At 45.9% G+C, this 20,136-nt stretch overlaps 1 protein-coding gene across 1 annotated transcript in view; it reads left to right on the plus strand.

Annotated features, from left to right (window-relative positions):
• Positions 1 to 281: 281 nt before the first annotated feature.
• Positions 282 to 20,136, plus strand: part of MTUS2 (microtubule associated scaffold protein 2) — a 498,561-nt gene continuing 478,706 nt past the window's right edge. The window contains exon 1 of the mRNA XM_037891750.2: positions 282 to 510. The gene's annotated coding sequence lies outside the window, so the exon portion shown is untranslated. The remainder of the gene's footprint in view (positions 511 to 20,136) is intronic.

The following is a 20,136-nucleotide window of genomic DNA, read 5'->3' on the forward strand; positions in this document are numbered from 1 at the left end:
GCAATGCTTCTGGAAGTGTTTGGGGACCTGCCAACGTCCCATGAGCAGCGTCCACAGAGCCGGGCGACAGCCCTATTAAAAATAGGACAGTATTAGTCATAGCTGCTGCTTTTTATTTTATTTATTTATTTATTTATTTTTCCATGCAGCCTAAAATCCATCCCTGTGGGCTTTCTTTGCTGTAGCGGCGGGATTTAGCAAGTCTGGACCCAGTTCCTTTGGGAAACCAGCCTCCAAGGGGCACGGCGGCCGGTGTGCCTGCAGAGGGCGCTGTGGCTCCTGCCTTGGCCGGCAGCTGGAGGCTGGGGAGCTGGGAGGCAGCGGGCGCCGCTGGAGGAGGCTGCGCGCTGGGTGTATATATAGCTCCCTGCCGGTGCCCGCATCTCCCCTTCGCTGTGGCTGCGATCTGAGGCTGTAGCAGGAGCCCTCGGCTGGGAGCGGGCGCGCTGGTGCCCCCCCCCCCACCTTCCCTTTGTCCTGGAGGAGAAGGCGGCTGCACCGCGGAGCCAGGTACGGATCGTGCGTCCTTCCCTCCACCCCTGCCCCCCGGGAGCGGCTCCCCGCGTGGCAGGGGCGGGCGGGGACTTCTCGGACCCGGCCACGCGGATGCGGGTTTCTGCGTGTGCCCAGTATCCTTCCAGCCGCGGCTTTGCCTGGGCAAGTTTTTACCCCCTCAGCTGGGTCTCGTTCCCGGGCATCTGCCACTCGCGGGTGGGGGCTTGAGGACTCCACATCCATGGTCCTCTGCAGCACAGGACGCCCCCCCCCCCAGCCTAACCGCGCAAGGCTGAGCAGACCCCCAAACAAAACCAACCTCGCCACTGCCCGCTTTTGTGAGTAGCGCGATCCGCCCCCGGCCAGCTGCGCAGGTTGTATATTTCCCAGGGCTGGAGAAGATGCTGTTTCTCTCTCCCCCCCCCCCCCCCCCATGGCACAAGACACCTTAGCACCCCCAGCCCCACACAACACCCCCAGCTCCCCACAGAGAAAGGGTCACACGTTGCTAATAACTGTCTATAGTGTGACCTCATCAGGCATTTCTCGCCTTCTGGGGCTGGGACAGGTACTGCAGCATCTTGGGCAGCTACTAGTCCTCAGAGTGCTGCTCATGTCACTTGCACGGGTTGATGGGGGAAGCTGGGTTGCACGATGGGCGTATGATGAGGCAAAGTTAGCTGGTTAGTGTCCTAGAGGCGCAGAGTAAGGTGAAAGCTGCATCTGAAGAAATTCCAAGTCCCCGCGTTCACTGCCTCCTTCACCTACCTCGCTGTGCTTAGGTGGAGCAAGCACATCTGGTGTGTGGAAGCGCTCACTGAGACCTCAGTGGGTGACCAGAAAGCTGATGCATCAGCCTAAACTTTGAACCTAAACTCGCTCCTGTTACCATAGACATAAGCACATTAAAAAAAAAAAATCTTTCTTCAAGATAGCACTTCCCTGTAGGACCTCTGACAGGAATTGCTATTAAGGGGCTTTTTGTTTTCGGCTTGTGTAGTGCTTTGCTCATTGAGTCCACTGAGCATTTGTTTTCATTTTGCATATAATTGCTCTAGAGAGATCTTGGGATATGTGCTTGAGCCTTCCCTGGAAGGAGACTAGTTTGTTTGTTTAATCCTTAGACTTTTGTATAGTAAAAGTTAATACAGAAGAAAATGCATAGAAAAGAACTTTAAATATGCCAAATGTTACAACTACATTTTAAATACTAATGTAATTCTCTTTGAAACATAGTCTACAGATTTTTTTTTGTTTCAATATCTGAATATTGATAGAGCTATTACTGCCTGTGGTGAAAACATATGTTGATATTATTCCTAAAATGCTTAGTAGGGAGAAGTAATGTCACCAGGATTTCTCATACGTTCAGTAAAGAGTTCTAAGGAACCTAATGAATTAAATAGCTAAGGTGCCATTTACTCCTGTACAGCATCTGGATGAAGACCAAAGGTTGCTTGGTTGGTGCTCACTTTTAACAGCAGCAACACTGCTGGGTTCTGGGTGCCTACTGACAAGTGCAGAGCACCCACCGCTCTTGGATTCAGTGGAGCTGACCTAATTTACTTCAGGTGGTGATCTGACCCAGTGTGGTGGTCAGATTTCTTTAGCAGCACTTAGTTACTTTCTTTAAAGAGTATAAACAATAGTAGCTACTGTGGATTATAAACTGGCATATATCTTCAGTCATGGGGGAAATAGATGACAAAATCATTAAAGATAGAGGACCTGACTCTGCAATCCCTACTCAGACAAAACACCCATAACTACAGAATAAGGTCATAGTTAATCTTCCCCCCTACATTAGTGTAACATGGTAGGGACCAGTATAATTTGCTAGGGGCAAGCCCCTGAGGCTCTTGTCATTTATTATTGTCTAGTGTGAAGTATTTGTACACACATAATGGTATACTTTGCAACAGATGGGTATAAGATTGTTACAAAGGCACCTGGTAGCAACTCCATAATTAAAATTGCATTTTGAAATAGGACCTAAATTCCAGGGTTTTGTCTAAATGTTGGTGGCCAGTTGGGATGAGAATTCACACAGGGTTAGGTTTTCTGTCCTTTGGGTTTTCTGATAGACTTTGGTTGGTTTCTACGCAGTAACTTTGAATATTTTGCCTTGCATTTGGGCTATCTGAAAATTTTCCTTGATAGGCCAGCTCTTTCTTTTTTTTTAAGCAAGAGCTACATTTCTGAAGCAATATAGTATTGCACATAGCACCAGAACTATAGGGTAGCATTAATACAATATTGCCAAAAGAGTTAGCAGATATAATTTAATTTATTATTGGTGGAAGCAATAGTTTGTTTAGGTTAGATAGCAGTTGCCATAACATACTAGTTAGGAACAGTTCTTGTAGAGGTCACCCTAGTGCACCACTGTGGTCAGGTGTGATGCTGCAGGTGAGCCCCTGCCTTAGTTTTCCATCACCTGTGAAACAAGTCGAAGAAGGCCTTTCTAATATTAAAAAGCATCCTCATCAGTGGGTATCATGTTTTTAACAGAAAAGGACAACATGAAAACAAAACAAAAGCTTCAGTCAGCTGCTCCACAAGAAACTCTCTGCCTCTGGCTTAATCAGTCTTACGTGTTGTCCCTCTAGCCATAGAGTTCACACTCAGGCTAAATTCCCTGCCTGGATCTTAGGCCTCTGTTAAGTGATCAGCCAAACGCCACCCTTCTCCTGACAGTGCTAAACAAGTTCCAAGTAGCTCCCGCGGAGGTCCCATGCCCAGTTTGTACTTCTGGGCTGCTTTGGGCCCTTGCTTGGAAGTTGTTAAATACTCCCAGTAATACATTTTTAACGTTGTTCCTGGAAAAACAAAGGCTGCAATACCAAGGTTTGGTGCAAGACCCAGGTGTGGGTATGGGGGAAGAGAAGTGGCGTTTTGCCACTTTTTGGATTCCCTGGACTCTGAGCTGGGCTGCTCTAAGTTATGCCTAGATAGAATGGCACTTTGAGAGTGGCCCTTTGGCAGCCATTGTATCAGCCAAGGGCTGCCTGAGTACAGAGATGCTCCAACCACGTTCTCTTCCTTGACATGCCCACTACGCCAACGGCTGAGTGGGATCATGTTGTTAGAGCTCTTTCTGCCACCTGAGATTCCTCCAGTCTGGGGCAATCCTCATTTCGCTGTTTAAACTGACTTTACAGCCCCTTTTTACTGCCAGGGCAATACAAGGGGCTGGAGCAGATCTGAGGAGTTTGTATTTTATGATAAAAAAACCAGCACAACAATACTATAATGGCATTAGCAGGTGCTGTTATGCCATAAGTAAAGTTGAAAGCTAAAGAGAAAAATGAAGATTCAGGGCATTGTAACAGATCTATACAGCCTTGGCAAGATTTGCTGATGCCAACATTCCAGAATCATTATGATGGGTTGTGCAGAGGGAATGTTTTAGAGTTCTTGTCTAAAGCGCAAGATACCAGTAAAGACCTGCTCACCAGATAGTTTCACTCTGTACAAGACCTTCAAGTAGTGTCCCTATGGGTGCTCACAAATAGGCCATACTGGATCAGACCAAAGGTCCATCTAGCCCAGTATCCTGTCTTCTGACCGTGGCCAATGCCAGGTGCTTCAGAGGGAATGAACAGAACAGGTAATCATCACGTGATCCATCCCCTGTCACCCATTCCCAGCTTCTGGCAAACAGAGGCTAGGGACATCATCCCTGCCCACCTTGGCTAATAGCCATTGATGAACCTATCCTCAATTTCATCCGCCATTTTGTTGCCCAGTCACCCAGTTTTGTGAGATCCCTTTGTAACTCCTTCAGATTTAACTATCTTGAATAGTTTTGTATCCTATGCAGATTTTGCTACCTCACTGTTTGCCCCTTTTTCCAGATCATTCTTACAGTTAAGTAGTTTTTCCTAAGATTTAATCTAAATATGCTATTCTGTAGTTTGAACCCATTGCCTCTTGTCCTGCCTTCTGTGGCAAGAGAACAACTTTTCTCCATCTTTAATTCTTCAGCCCTGCTCACCTGAATTCATTCAGATTTGTCGAAGATCTGACGTGTTTACTTATCCTGATGTGCATCCCTTCCCCTTTATTTTCTATGATAACTTTGCTAGTCATCCAGTCATGTTTTTTTGAGAGACAACTGAAGCAAAGTAGGCATTGGGCAGCTCTGCCTTCCTATTGTCTTCCGTTACCAGCTCATCTTCCCCACTGAGCAGTGGACCAACACCATCCCTGATCTTTCTTTTGTCTGACGTATTTGAAGAACCCCCTCATGGTGTTGCTAACATTCCTTGCCAGCTGTAACTTATTCTTTGCTTTGGCTTTCCTGATTTTGTCCCTACATGCTTGTGCTATTCCCATGTTCACTTCCTTGGTGACATGCCCCTCCTTCCATTTCCTGTATGTGTCCCTTTTGGGTTTTAGGTAGCTAAAAAGCTCCTTGTGCAGCCACATTGGCTTCCTGTGGCACTTATCTATCTTTTGCATTGGAATAGTTTGTTGAGCCTCTAGTACAGGGGTCGGCAATCTTTCAGAAATGGTGTGCCAAGTCTTCATTTATTCACTCTAATTTAAGGTTTCGCATCCCAGTAATACATTTTAACGATTTTAAAGGTCTTCCTAGAAGTCTTTAATATATAACTAAACTATTGCATGTAAAGTAAATAAGGTTTTTAAAATGTTTAAGAAGCTTCATTTAAAATTAAATTAAAATGCAGAACCCCCGGACCGGTGGCCAGGAACCAGGCAGTGTGAGTGCCACTGAAAATCAGCATGCCATAAGTTGCCTCCCCCTGCTCTATTATTACATCTTTTAGGAACTGCCAGCCCCCTTTGTCTCCTCCTTTTCTTCCTAATGGCATGCACCTTCAATTGGAGATTTTTAGGTGGCAGTGCCCGTTCAGCTAATATATGCTCCTGTCAAGGTTCCTTTCCCACTCTGAACTCTAGGGTCAGATGTGGGGACCTGCATGAAAAACCCCCTAAGCTTATTTTTTACCAGCTTAAGGTTAAAACTTACGCAAGGTACAAACTATTTTACCTTTTGCCCCTGGACTTTATTGCGGCTATCACCAAGCATCTAACAAATATATAACAGGAAAAGAGCCTACTTGGAAATGTCTTTTCCCCCAAAAAATCCTCCCAAACGCTACACCCCCTTTCCTGGGGAAGGCTTGATAAAAAATCCTCACCAATTTGCATAGGTGAACACAGACCCAAATGCTTGGATCTTAAGTACAATGAAAAAGCAATCAGGTTCTTAAAAAGAAGAATTTTAATTGAAGTAAAAGAATCACCTCTGTAAAATCAGGATGATAAATACCTTACAGGGTAATCAGATTCAAAACATCAAGAATCCCTCTAGGCAAAACCTTAAGTTACAAAAAGACAAACACAGGCATATACATTCCATTCAGCACAACAAAAGAGAATCTAACGCATATCTAATGAAATTGCTTACTAACTCTTTACAGGAGTTCTGACCTGCATTCCTGTTCTGGTCCCGGCAAAAGCAGCACACAGACAGAGAACCTTTGTTTCTCCCCCCCTCCACCTTTTAAAGTATCTTGTCTCCTTATTGGTCATTTTGGTCAGGTGCCAGCAAGGATATCCTAGCTTCTTAACCCTTTACAGGTGAAAGGGTTTTTCCTCTGGCCTGGAGGGATTTAAAGGTGTTTACCCTTCCCTTTATATTTATGACACACCCCCCAGATCAGATGGGTGAAATGCTGGCTGTGATTTCTTCCTGGAGCTCTAGGAGAAAACAGAGTTAAGACACATGCACCTCTAAATATACTACCAAGTATATAAAGACTAACAATATTTTCCACATCTCAAGGATGATTTTAACCAGTTGATTCTGGGAAACTTTCACGGGAGAGTGCATCAGCCACTTTGTTAGAAGCTCCTGAGATATGTTGGATGTCGAAATCAAAATCTTGGAGAGCTAAACTCCACTGAATAAGTTTTTTGTTATTTCCCGTGGCGGTATGAAGCCACTGTAGCACAGCATGGTCAGTTTGCAGGTGGAAACGCCGTCCCCAAACATATGGGCGTAGCTTTTCCAGAGCGTAGACAATGGCGTAGCATTCTTTTTCACTGACTGAAAAGTTGCTTTCCCTCTCAGACAGCTTCTTGCTGAGAAACAAAACTACAGGGTGGAATTCTTGATCCAGTCCTTCCTGCATTAAAACTGCTCCCACACCACGCTCAGACGCATCTGTAGTTACTAGGAACGGTTTGTCAAAGTCTGGGGCCCTTAGTACAGGGTCAGACATAAGTGTCGCTTTAAGCTGGTTAAAGGCCTTCTGACACTCTTCGGTCCACTGAATGGCATTTGGCTGTTTCTTTTTGGTTAGGTCTGTCAGTGGGGCGGCGATTTGGCTGTATTGCGGTACAAATCGCCTGTAATAACCGGCCAAGCCTAAGAAGGATTGGACCTGTTTCATTGACTTTGGGACAGGCCACTTTTGGATAGCATCCACTTTGGCCTGTAGGGGGCTAATGGTTCCTTGACCCACCTGGTGTCCAAGGTAAGTCACTCTGTTTAGGCCTGTTTGACACTTCTTAGCCTTAACAGTTAGTCCTGCCTCCCTTATGCGCTCAAAGACTTTTTGTAGATGTTCCAGGTATTCTGCCCAGGAATCCGAAAATATGGCCACATCGTCAAGGTAGGCGACTGCATATTCTCCTAATCCCGCGAGGAGACCATCTACAAGTCTTTGGAAGGTGGCGGGTGCATTCCGCGGCCCGAAAGGGAGTACATTAAATTCATACAGCTTGACATATGTGATGAAGGCTGACCTTTCCTTGGCGGATTTATCTAGCGGTACCTGCCAGTACCCCTTGGTTAAGTCCAAGGTAGAGATGAACTGGGCCTGTCCCAGTTTCTCTAATAGTTCATCTGTGCGTGGCATTGGATAGTTGTCTGGGTGAGTTACAGCATTTAGCTTACGGTAGTCCACGCAAAAACGTATCTCCCCATCTGGTTTGGGAACTAGAACCACTGGAGATGCCTATGCACTGCAGGAGGGGTGGATTACCCCCATTTGTAGCATATTCTGGATCTCCCGTTCTATAGCAGTTTTAGCTTGAGGAGACACCCGGTAAGGTTGGACTTTAATTGGGTGAGCATTACCTGTGTCAATGGAGTGGTATGCCCGTTCAGTCAGTCCTGGGGTGGCGGAGAACGTCGGCACGTAGCTAGTGCACAGCTCCTGGATCTGCTGTCGCTGCATACGCCCAAGGGTCATGGAGAGGTTCACCTCTTCCACGCCACCAGCACTTTTCCCCTCGTAGTAGACACCTTCAGGCCACTCAGCGTCATCTCCTCCCTGGGCTGTAAACTGACAAACCTTTAATTCTCTGGAATAAAAGGGCTTTAGAGAATTAATATGGTACACCTTAGGCTTTCAGTTGGAGGTGGGGAATGCTATGAGATAATTAACAGCTCCCAGGCGCTCCTGGACCGTGAATGGCCCTTCCCACGACGCTTCCATTTTATGGGCCTGGAGCACCTTTAAGACCATGACCTGGTCCCCTACTTTGAAGAAACGCTCTCTGGCATGTTTATCATACCAGGCTTTTTGCTCTTTTTGAGCATCCTGCAGGTTTTCTTTAGCAAGGGCTAAAGAGGTTCGGAGCGTGTTTTGTAGGTTGGTTACAAAGTCCAGAATGTTAGTTCCTGGAGAAAGTGTAAACCCCTCCCATTGCTGCTTCACCAACTGTAATGGCCCCTTAACCTCGTGGCCATATACAAGTGCAAATGGTGAAAACCCTAAACTGGGGTGTGGTACAGCTCTGTAGGCAAAAAGCAACTGCTGCAACACTAGGTCTCAATCATTGGAGTGCTCACTTACGAATTTACATATCATGGCCCCCAAAGTCCCATTAAATTTCTCCACCAGGCCATTTGTTTGATAAGGGGTGGCAACCAAGTGATTCACCCCATGAGCTTCCCAAAGGCTTTCCATAGTTCCTGCCAGGAAATTAGTCCCTGCATCTGTGAGGATGTCGGAGGGCCAACCTACCCTGGCAAAAAGTCTGCTAGTGCCTGGCACACACTTTTAGCCCTGGTGTTGCTTAGAGCTACTGCTTCCGGCCATCGGGTGGCAAAATCCATGAAAGTCAGTGTGTACTGCTTTCCTCTGGGTGTCTTTTTCGGAAAAGGACCCAGAATATCCACAGCTACTTGCTGAAGTGGAACTTCAGTGATGGGGAGTGGCTGGAGAGGGGCTTTGACCTGGTCTTGGGGTTTTCCCACTCTTTGGCATACCTCACAAGACCACACATAGGTAGAAACATCCTTGCCCATTCCCTCCCAGTGGAATGACCTCCCCAAACGGTCTTTGGTCCTGTTCACCCCAGCATGGCCACTAGGATGATCGTGGGCCAAGCTCAAGAGCTTGGCCCGGTACTTAGTTGGAACTACCAACTGTCTCTGAGGATGCCAGTCTTCCTGGTGTCCACCAGAAAGAGTTTCCTTGTATAAAAGTCCTCTTTCTACACCAAACCTGGATCGATTAGAAGAGGTGAGAGGCAGTGGGTTGCTCTGTACCACTGTCCAAGCTCTCTGGAGGCTTTCATCTGCTTCCTGTTCAATCTGGAACTGTTCCCTTGATGCTGGAGACCTCAGTTCCTCATTGGATTGTGGACCTAGGCTTGGTCCCTCTGGAAGCGATGTAGGAGATGGGGCTGTTTCAGTTGACTGTGAACCGCTCTCCGCTGGTGCACTATGTTGGGGTTCAGGCTCCGACTGAGCCTCTTGTGTAGGGTTATCAGCTGCTGCCGGTTCCGGTTCTGGGACTGGCTCTGTCTGGGTCTCTGGAACTGGATCCACTACTGCTGTTGCAGACGTTGGCCTGGGGTCCGGTCCATCACCTCTGACCAGGTCCTGGTAGTTTCCAGAACAGAGCTAGGCAGGACAGCTTGCTTAGCCTGGCTGCAGGTGACCATTCCCACCCTCTTGGCTAGCTTCACATGATTGGCCAAGTCTTCCCCCAATAGCATGGGGATGGGATAATCATCATAGGCTGCAAAAGTCCATGTTCCTGACCAGCCCTTGTACTGGACAGGCAACTTGGCTGTAGGCAAATTGAAAGAGTTGGACTTGAAGGGTTGAATTGTCACTTGGATCTCTGGGCCGATTAAATTGGGGTCCACTAAGGAAGCATGGATAGCAGACACTTGTGCTCCGGTGTCCTTCCACGTGGTGACCTTCTTCCCACCCACACTCAGTTTCCCTCCGCTCCAAGGGTGTCTGGTAGGTATCTGGGCCTGAGGACCTCTGATGTGATTCCGGTGCAATGAACTGTAATCTGTTGGGATTCTGGGGGCAGTTGGCCTTTACATGCCCTGGCTCATTACATTTAAAACATCATCCAGCTGATAGGTCACTGGGGCGAGGTGGGTTGCTGGAGAATGGTGTGGCAGGACGATAAGGTGTCTGGAGTATTCCTTGGTGTGTAGCTGGGGCCTTGGGCTGCCCCCGGCAGTAGGGTGTGGTCTGAGGGTGTCCCTTCTGGTATCCGCTCCAGCTGCGACCAGGGTTGTTCCTCTCTCCTCCTTCTACCCGTTTTGTTCAGGCTTGCCCCACATCTCTGGCAGTCTGGGACTGCTCGTATCGATCAGCATCAGAAGAAAGACTTTCTGCTGAGTCCATTTCCTTATCCCATAAACACTGTTTTATTTCCTCCTTGGACATATTCAGGAATTGCTCCTGAGCTATCAAATCACACATTCTGTCAAAGCTAGTGACACCCCTTCCTTGGACCCATTTATCTAACAGATCCTTCATCTGGTTCAGATAAGCCACATTACTTAGTCCAGGCCCTCTCAAGGGTTCGAAATTTTATTCTGTATGTTTCAGATGTAATTTGAAATTGCTTTAAAACCAAATCCTTGAACTTATTATAGTCAAAAGCCTCATCAATAGGCATCTTATTGAATATGTCCAGAGCTCTTCCAGTTAATTTTGCGACCAATGTGGTCATCTTATGAACTTCAGGAATTTTATGGAGAGTGCAGTCTCTCAAAGGTGAGAAAATATTTAGCAGTATCACTGGATTCATCATACTGGGGTCATAGTCGCTCCCATTTGTGGATTGTTGGGGAAGGATGGTTAGGGTTATCCAGTAGATTCCACTCAGCCTTTGCCTTCTCCATCTCCAGTGCATGCTTCCTCTCTTTTTCCTTTTCCGCCATTTCTTTTTCCTTTGCCTCTATAGCTCTCCTGTGGGCAGCCTCTTTGGCTGTTTCCTTGGTTTCTGTCATGTTTGCCTCTCTGTTTTTAACTAACTTTACACCCGAGAGTTAGAACTAAAAAACAAACAACTTGGCTTGTCAAAACAAAAATAAGTTGTGCTGTAACCGGATACCTATGTTCTCTGATAGTGATTGTCAGCCTACAGAAAAATCCTTAACAAAACAAAACCCCCCCACAAACCTAACACCTTTGTCTCCAGGCAAATAGACAGAAAACCCCTCTAGTTGCTCTTCGGTAAAAAACAACTTCAGGTCTGTGAAGGTTGTGAATTTCCCTGCAGGAGGTTAACTAACCTGCCTTTAGGTAGAGAACCCCAGCTCACAAAAGACAAGACAAGGCCCCCAAGCAGAGACAAAAAAACTTAACTGCTTTCAACTTAAAACCTGCTTTCCAGCAGCCCAAAGGAAAAAAAAATTCCTTTTAAAAAAATCTGTGCTTCTGATTCAAAAAATCTCAAATTGATCTCAATATTTCAAGTTAATCCCACTGCTCTGCCACCATGTCAACGTTCCTTCCCCACTCTGAACTCTAGGGTACAGATGTGGGGTCCTGCATGAAAAACCCCCTAAGCTTATTTTTACTAGCTTAGGTTAACACTTACCCAAGGTACAAACTATTTTACCATTTGCCCCTGGACTTTATTGCTACCACCAAGCGTCTAACATATATATATAAATAATATATAAAACAGGGAAAGAGCCCGCTTGGAATCATCTTTCCCCCCCAAAATCCTCCCAAACCCTACACCCCCTTTCCTAGGGAAGGCTTGATAAAAGTCCTCACCAATTTGCATAGGTGAACACAGACCCAAACCCTTGGATCTTAAGAACAATGAAAAAGCATTCAGATTCTTAAAAGAAGAATTTTAATTGAAGTAAAAGAATCACCTCTGTAAAATCAGGATGGTAAATACCTTACAGGGTAATCAGATTCAAAACATCAAGAATCCCTCTAGGCAAAACCTTAAGTTACAAAAAGACAAAAACAGGAATATACATTCCATTCAGCACAACTTATTTTCTCAGCCATTTAAACAAAACAGAATCTAACGCATATCTAACTAGATTGCTTATTAGCCCTTTACAGGAGTTCTGACCTGCATTCCTGCTCTGGTCCCAGCAAAAGCAGCACACAGACAGAGAGAACCTTTGTTTCTCCCCCCCTTCCAGCTTTTAAAGTATCTTGTCTCCTCATTGATCATTTTGGTCAGGTGCCAGCGAGGTTATCCTAGCTTCTTAACCCTTTACAGGTGAAAGGGTTTTTCCTGTGGCCAGGAGGGATTTAAAGGTGGTTAGCCTTCCCTTTATATTTATGACAGCTCCCTACACATCTTCATGCCCTATACTGAGGATGTATAGAGACATAGGCACTAGCTTCCTTCAGCCCTGGGGGTGTTCCCAACCCCACACCTTCTCCCCACCTCTTTCAAAAAAGTGGGAGGGCGACCCCCAGTTCCAGTGCCACTGATTGTATCCCAAGATCATTCCTCATTCTATGAGCTCATACTCTGTATCTGTGGCCCTTCTAAAGGACATGTCTGTTATGGAAATATGCAAGGCTGATACATGAACTTTAATCCATGCTTTCCTTGGTTGATGCTTCTCAGATGGATGCTGCCTTTGGGTTTGAACTTCAAAGTACATTTAAATCAGGGGTTTTTAATCCTAGTTTGCAAACTGTAGAGCAAATATCTAAAAACTAGACTGGACAAAACTGCAAAATATACTAGAAGGAAACAACCTTACTTTGGCAGCATGCTGGACAAGATGACTTAACTGGATTCTTCCCTTTGTGAAGAAGTGAGACAATTGCACCTATCTGTCCTAGATATTTACAGATCATGGATAAGGCTGCGAGTTTGTCATGAAAGCCACAGATTCTGTGACTGTGGGACCTCCATGACTTCTGCAGTAGCCGGTGCAGCTGACCCAAGGACTGCCTGAGCAGCTGGTGTGGCCCTGGGGCTAGCCACACCGGCCACTGCTGGGGCAGTCTTGGGCCTCTGTGCATGCCCCCCCAGCAGCAGCAGGAGTTTGGGTTGGGGGCTCCGGGCTGGGGCACAGGAGAGAGTGAGGGCTCTGGGTGGCACGTACCTGGGAGGGAGAGGGGAGTTCCCTGGAAGCAACAACATCCCTTTGCTCCTGGGGGGAGGTGTGGCCAGGCGTTCTGCATGCTGCCTCCACCTGCAGGCACCACCCCCGCAGCTCCCATTGTCTGCAGTTCCTGGCCAATGAGAGCTGCGGATCCAGCACTCAGGGCAGAGGCAGAGCTGCCTAGCCACACCTCTGCCGAAGAGCTGAGGGAGGGGGATGTTGCTGCTTCTGGGAAGGTGTGGGGCCAAGTAGGGAGTCTGCCAGCCCTGCCAGCTGCCCCCCAAGCACCAGCAGGGGTACCAGGCCACGTGCCACCTCCTGCCCCAGCACCTGTGATGTCCTCCAGGCCCCCACCCCCTAAAGTTTTAGTCAGGGGTATATAGTATAAGTTATGGACAGGTCACAGCCTATGAATTTTTGTTTACTGCCAGTGACCTGTCCATGACTTACTAAATACCCATGACTAAAACATAGTCTTAATCATCAATTAACATAGTATGTACATGCTGATCTGTATATAGCGGTGGCTCTTAAGTGTTATTTCTTAGATGAGCTGTGTTTGCATGCATGGAAGCATAAGATCCTGTGTACAGTCTAATTGTTTTGTTTAGTCTAACTGGAAAAGAAATGTAACTAAAAATGATGCAGGTTTCATCTTACAGCTCTCATTGATCAAAGTCCTATTATATGAAATGAGAACAGTGCAAGTTTACAGACTATTAGATGACACAGCAGAGTTTATGGCCCAATTCTGTAGCCTTTACTCATGTAAATTGACTCTCTTGATTTCAAGAGACTGTGATACTAATGCTGGAGAAAGAAGCCTAAAAGCCCAAAATTGCACTCGGAGCAGGACCCACGTGCATGTGGGGCAAAGGTGGCTTAATCCCACCTCTATGAATCTCCAGTTCTATTGCTGGGTCATCTCCAGCATAAATTAGAGCAGCCTTAAGATAAAACCTATCAGACTGAAACTATAACATTAGAGTCTAATGAACCCAGAACAATTTTTAAATGCACAGCTTTTTTAAACATCAACTCACAGAAAATCTGCACTGTTTGTTCCTCTTATACAATAGCAATGTCTCTGGAATTTTAGAGAAGCCACAAGCAATATGTCTATTACATAACAAATGGAAGCTGCACTAATCTATGCCTGGCTGCCTATGACCTCCAGCAACTGTTCCAGCAACTAGGAATAGCACTAGAGAGAAGAGATGTCATAGCCACACTCCCTATGCTGAGGCTGCAGGGATAATATGGAGCAGAGTTGCTACACTGCAGGAGAGTCCCTGCCAGACAGGTCTGATGGGTTTATAGTCCCTTTCTGCTAGAAGAGGGACTGTAGTGCAGTGGTTCTCAAAGCCGGTCCGCCGCTTGTTCAGGGAAAGCCCCGGGTGGGCCGGGCTGATTTGTTTATCTGCTGCGTCTGCAGGTTTGGCCGATCGTGGCTCCCACTGGCTGTGGTTCGCCGCTCCAGGCCAATGGGGGCTGTGGGAAGCGGTGAGGGCCAAGGGATGTGCTGGCTGCCCTTCCCGCCGCCCCCATTGGCCTGGAGCGGCGAACCGCGGCCAGTGGGAGCCGTGATCGGCCGAACCTGCGGACGCGGCAGGTAAACAAACTGGCCCGGCCCACCAGGGGCTTTCCCTGAACAAGCGGCGGACCGGCTTTGAGAACCACGGCTCTAGATAGCTGCCTCTGCCACCTACTCCACCATGGTAACATGGCTGTTTGCCATGATGTCATTGGCTGCTTCCCCATGCACTTGTGCTGTAGCAGCCACAGAGGCAACAAGGCAGGAGTTAATGCTGCTTGAAGTGTCATTCATTCCTGACCGCGTCTCCATATTGTATGTAGGGAAGTATAATGCAAAGGGTTGCTGCTCCCAAGCTCCAGTGAGAAATTTGGGTGTGAGTCTGACTCTGAGCTCAGGTGGCGGGGGATCCTACCATGCAGGGAGTCGTCTTCCTCCCCAGTGGGTTCTGCACAGTTAGGCAGGCAGAGAGGAGCCTTATTGGAGGGGAGAACAGGATACTGAGGATGCCCTGCAGGGTTTGGCCCTGTGTGAGCATAGGGCAAAATGAAAATTGCACAAAGGTGGTTGGCGGGGGGGGATTTGTTTTGGTGTCTGATACCTGCTAGGGAGTGAAGTGTGGAGAGATTATTTAAAGACTAAATACCAATTTAGTATCTTTTTAAAATATAATTTACCATGTAGCCTATAACTTGCTTTTTTTTAGAGTTTATTACTCAGGTGAAATTCCTATTGAAGCCAATAGGCCAAGTGTAGCCCTGACTTACTCCTTGTGCAAAGCTATTGAAATCAGTGTTTCAGGGACTATAAGCCAGGGCAGAATTGGGTTATGAGTTTCCTTAAATAAGGACTGAAGGATCCAACCTGAGTTTTATTTTAGTTCTTGCCTATTTATTTTGTTTTCTGAATCTTGTACTTATTTGTGCACAGCAAATACCAGAGCACAGCTGTTTGTATTCTCTTTGTGTACCAACCAGAGTTTTTCACGTGTTCTCCACAATCTGCTACACTAATGCCACAAAACCATCTAACTGTTTTCTTTTGTTTGTTTTTTAAGAGGTGTTTGTCGCTCAATGAACTAGGCAGAATGAGTTCTTTTCTTGCTACTGGTTTAACATACAAAATGCATTTGGTAACAGTGGGCTTTTTTGGTTGATACAGTTTGAGGGCTGCGTAATCCTATCTAAGGTATTTACATGGCCCCCATTAGCACAGTGTGAGCACCAATCTTTAATGTGGTTATCCTCACAACACTCCTCTAATGCTGGGAGGGCCTATGACTAGAGAGACTAAGCATATATTAGAGCAAAGAATTGCACCCAAGTCCAAGACTAGTGCTCTAACCACTGGACCCTACCATTACTGGTACTCTCTAGTCTAGGCACACTGGGCAGGTATTCCATTTTGCTAACCTACAGGTCACAAGCACAAACCTACTTTGCTCTTTTTAGAACACTCTTTGCTGTAGTTTTTCAGTCAGTGCTCTAGCTATAGTAGATATTTTGTTAGTGCCCATTATTGTAGTATCAAAACACTCCCCCCCGCCCCCCGTCGTCTTTATACTGTGAATCTTTATCTCCTTAGCTCGCTGACAGAGGCTGCTAGTCTAGAACAAAGCATACTGATATGGGTCAGAGCCCAAAAGAACAGAAAGGAGACAATGAATGGGGATAATTTTGATATTTGGATCTTAGGATGTTTCCCTTAATTAATATAAACAGTAGCTGAAAATGGCTGACAAAGCTAAATAATACTGTTTAGTAAGCCCTTGTAAGATGAAGCCTAAATGCTAGAAAGCAAACACTGCCAGAGTCTGTATCATGGATGTAAGCATAGGAGCAGTGGGCTCAGACATGAGGGGGCGGGAAGAAGTGTGTTGACTTTAGCTATTATGCAGGAGAAAATCCAAACAGTGTGGACAGAAAAGGGAAGACGCTAATCTGCCACTATGTTTTCTGGACCCACGCAGTTTAAACTTTGACTTTGAGTATAAATCTATTAGCTGAAAGGAGTAAATCTCTAATTTTGCTTTTAAAACAAAGGTGTGTGGGTTTTTTGTTTTTTGGGTTTTTTTAAGAACTATACAAAAAAATCCCTACTGGGATGGTTTGAGGGAGGGAGGGATTGGAGGTAACTGTATAAAGAGACCCATCTAATTAAAGCAGTGAAGAAATGGATAGATAAGTTAATGAGGCAGAAAATACAACTAATGCAGTTATTTGAAAAAAAAAATACACTTCCCACAGTACCTTGTGATGGGGAATGGAAGGTGGAAAATAATAGTCCATATCTGGACTCTTGAGTTAACTCACACAAGGTGAAATCCAGGCCTAACTGTAATCAATGGAAATTTTGCCCCTGACTTAAGTCAGGACAGGATTTTTATCTGTAGTGTTTGGGTGGATTTTAACTACAAAAGGTGACTACAGCCTACAGGGGAGAAATGAGTGAATAAGACACACTATGGTATTTATCTTTTTTTTGTATGTGTCATAAATATAAAGGGAAGGGTAAACCCCTGTAAAATCCCTCCTGGCCAGAGGAAATCTCCTCTCACCTGTAAAGGGTTAAGAAGCTAAAGGTAACCTCGCTGGCACCTGACCAAAATGACCAATGAGGAGACAAGATACTTTCAAAAGCTGGGAGGAGTGAGAGAAACAAAGTGTATGTGTGTCTGTCTATATTCTGTCTTTGCCGGGGATAGACCAGGAATGAAGCCTTAGAACTTTTAGTAAGTAATCTAGCTAGGTACGTGTTAGATTATGATTTCTTTAAATGGCTGAGAAAAGAATTGTGCTGAATAGAATAACTATTTCTGTCTGTGTAACTTTTTTGTAACTTAAGGTTTTTGCCTAGAGGGATTCTCTATGTTTTGAATCTAATTACCCTGTAAGGTATCTACCACCCTGACTTTACAGGGGGGATCTTTTTTTTATTTCTATTTACTTCTATTTCTATTAAAAGTCTTTTTGTAAGAAAACTGAATGCTTTTTCATTGTTCTTAAGATCCAAGGGTCTGGGTCTGTAGTCCCCTAGGCAAATTGGTGAGGCTTTTTACCAAACCTTGTCCAGGAAGTGGGGTGCAAGGTTTTGGGAAGTATTTTGGGGGGAAAGACGTGTCCAAACAGCTCTTCCCCAGTAAACAGTATTTGTTTGGTGGTGGTAGCGGCCAATCCAAGGACAAAAGGGTGGAATATTTTGTACCTTGGGGAAGTTTTGACCTAAGCTGGTAAAGATAAGCTTAGGAGGTTTTTCATGCAGGTCCCCACATCTGTACCCTAGAGTTCAGAGTGGGGGAGGAACACCATGTCAAGGTTCCTCCCCAACTCTGAACTCTAGGGTACAGATGTGGGGACCTGCATGAAAAACCTCCTAAGCTTATCTTTACCAGCTTAGGTCAAAACTTCCCCAAGGTACAAAATATTCCACCCTTTTGTCCTTGGATTGGCCGCTACCACCACCAAACAAATACTGGTTACTGGGGAAGAGCTGTTTGGACACGTCTTTCCCCCCAAAATACTTCCCAAAACCTTGCACCCCACTTCCTGGACAAGGTTTGGTAAAAAGCCTCACCAATTTGCCTAGGGGACTACAGACCCAGACCCTTGGATCTTAAGAACAATGAAAAAGCATTCAGTTTTCTTACAAAAAGACTTTTAATAGAAATAGAAGTAAATAGAAATAAAAAAAAGATCCCCCCCTATAAAGTCAGGGTGGTAGATACCTTACAGGGTAATTAGATTCAAAACATAGAGAATCCCTCTAGGCAAAAACCTTAAGTTACAAAAAAGTTACACAGACAGAAATAGTTATTCTATTCAGCACAATTCTTTTCTCAGCCATTTAAAGAAATCATAATCTAACACGTACCTAGCTAGATTACTTACTAAAAGTTCTAAGGCTTCATTCCTGGTCTATCCCCGGCAAAGACAGAATATAGACAGACACACATACACTTTTTCTCTCACTCCTCCCAGCTTTTGAAAGTATCTTGTCTCCTCATTGGTCATTTTGGTCAGGTGCCAGCGAGGTTACCTTTAGCTTCTTAACCCTTTACAGGTGAGAGGAGATTTCCTCTGGCCAGGAGGGATTTTACAGGGGTTTACCCTTCCCTTTATATTTATGACACGCCCCCCAAATCTCAGCTAGGGTGAAACACTGGCTGGGATTTCTTCCTGGAGCTCTAGGAAAAACAGAGTTAATAAGACACATGCATCTCTAAATATACTACCAAGTACATAAAGACTAACAATATTTTCTACATCTCAAGGACGATTTTAACCAGTTGATTCTGGGAAACTTTCACGGGAGAGTGCATCAGCCACTTTGTTAGAAGCTCCTGAGATGTGTTGGATGTCAAAATCAAAATCTTGGAGAGCTAAACTCCACCGAAGAAGTTTTTTTTGCTATTTTCTTTGACGGTGTGAAGCCACTTCAGTGCAGCATGGTCGGTTTGCAGGTGGAAACGCCGTCCCCAAACATATGGGCGTAGCTTTTCCAGAGCGTAGACAATGGCGTAACATTCTTTTTCAGTGACTGACCAGTGGCTTTCCCTCTCAGACAGTTTTTTGCTGAGAAACACTACAGGGTGGAATTCTTGATCAGGTCCTTTCTGCATTAAAACTGCTCCCACACCACACTTGGACGCATCTGTGGTTACTAGGAACGGTTTGTCAAAGTCTGGGGCCCTTAGTACAGGGTCAGACATGAGTGTCGCTTTAAGCTTGTTAAAGGCCTTCTGACACTTTTTGGTCCACTGAACAGCATTTGGCTGTTTCTTTTTGGTTAGGTCTGTCAGTGGGGCGGCGATTTGGCTGTAGTGCGGTACAAATAGTCTGTAATAACCGGCCAAGCCTAAGAAGGATTGAACCTGTTTCTTTGACTTTGGGACAGGCCACTTTTGGATAGCATCCACTTTGGCCTGTAGGGGGCTGATAGTTCCTTGACCCACCTGGTGTCCAAGGTAAGTCACTCTGTTTAGGCCTATTTGACACTTCTTAGCCTTAACAGTTAGTCCTGCCTCCCTTATGCGCTCAAGGACTTTTTGTAGATGTTCCAGGTGGTCTGCCCAGGAATCCGAAAATATGGCCACGTCGTCAAGGTAGGCGACTGCATATTCTCCTAATCCCGCTAGGAGACCATCTACAAGTCTTTGGAAGGTGGCGGGTGCATTTCGCAGCCCGAAAGGGAGTACATAAAATTCATACAGCCCGAGATGTGTGGTGAAGGCTGACCTTTCCTTGGCAGATTCATCTAGCGGTACCTGCCAGTACCCCTTGGTTAAGTCCAAGGTAGAGATGAACTGGGCCCGTCCCAGTTTCTCTAATAGTTCATCTGTGCGTGGCATTGGATAGTTGTCTGGGCGAGTTACAGCATTTAGCTTACGGTAGTCCACGCAAAAACGTATTTCCCCATCTGGTTTGGGAACTAGAACCACTGGAGATGCCCATGCACTGCCAGAGGGGCGGATTACACCCATCTGTAACATATCCCGGATCTCCCGTTCTATAGCAGTTTTAGCTTGAGGAGACACTCGGTAAGGTTGGACTCTAATTGGGCGAGCATTACCTGTGTCAATGGAGTGGTATGCCCGGTCAGTCAGTCCTGGGGTGGCTGAGAACGTTGGCGCGTAGCTAGTGCACAGCTCCTGGATCTGCTGTCGCTGCATACGCCCAAGGGTCATGGAGAGGTTCACCTCTTCCACACCACCAGCACATTTCCCTTCGTAGTAGACACCTTCAGGCCACTCAGCGTCGTCTCCTCCCTGGGCTGTA

Source organism: Chelonia mydas, chromosome 1 (assembly GCF_015237465.2).
Source record: "Chelonia mydas isolate rCheMyd1 chromosome 1, rCheMyd1.pri.v2, whole genome shotgun sequence".
NCBI classification, from domain to species: domain Eukaryota; kingdom Metazoa; phylum Chordata; order Testudines; family Cheloniidae; genus Chelonia; species Chelonia mydas.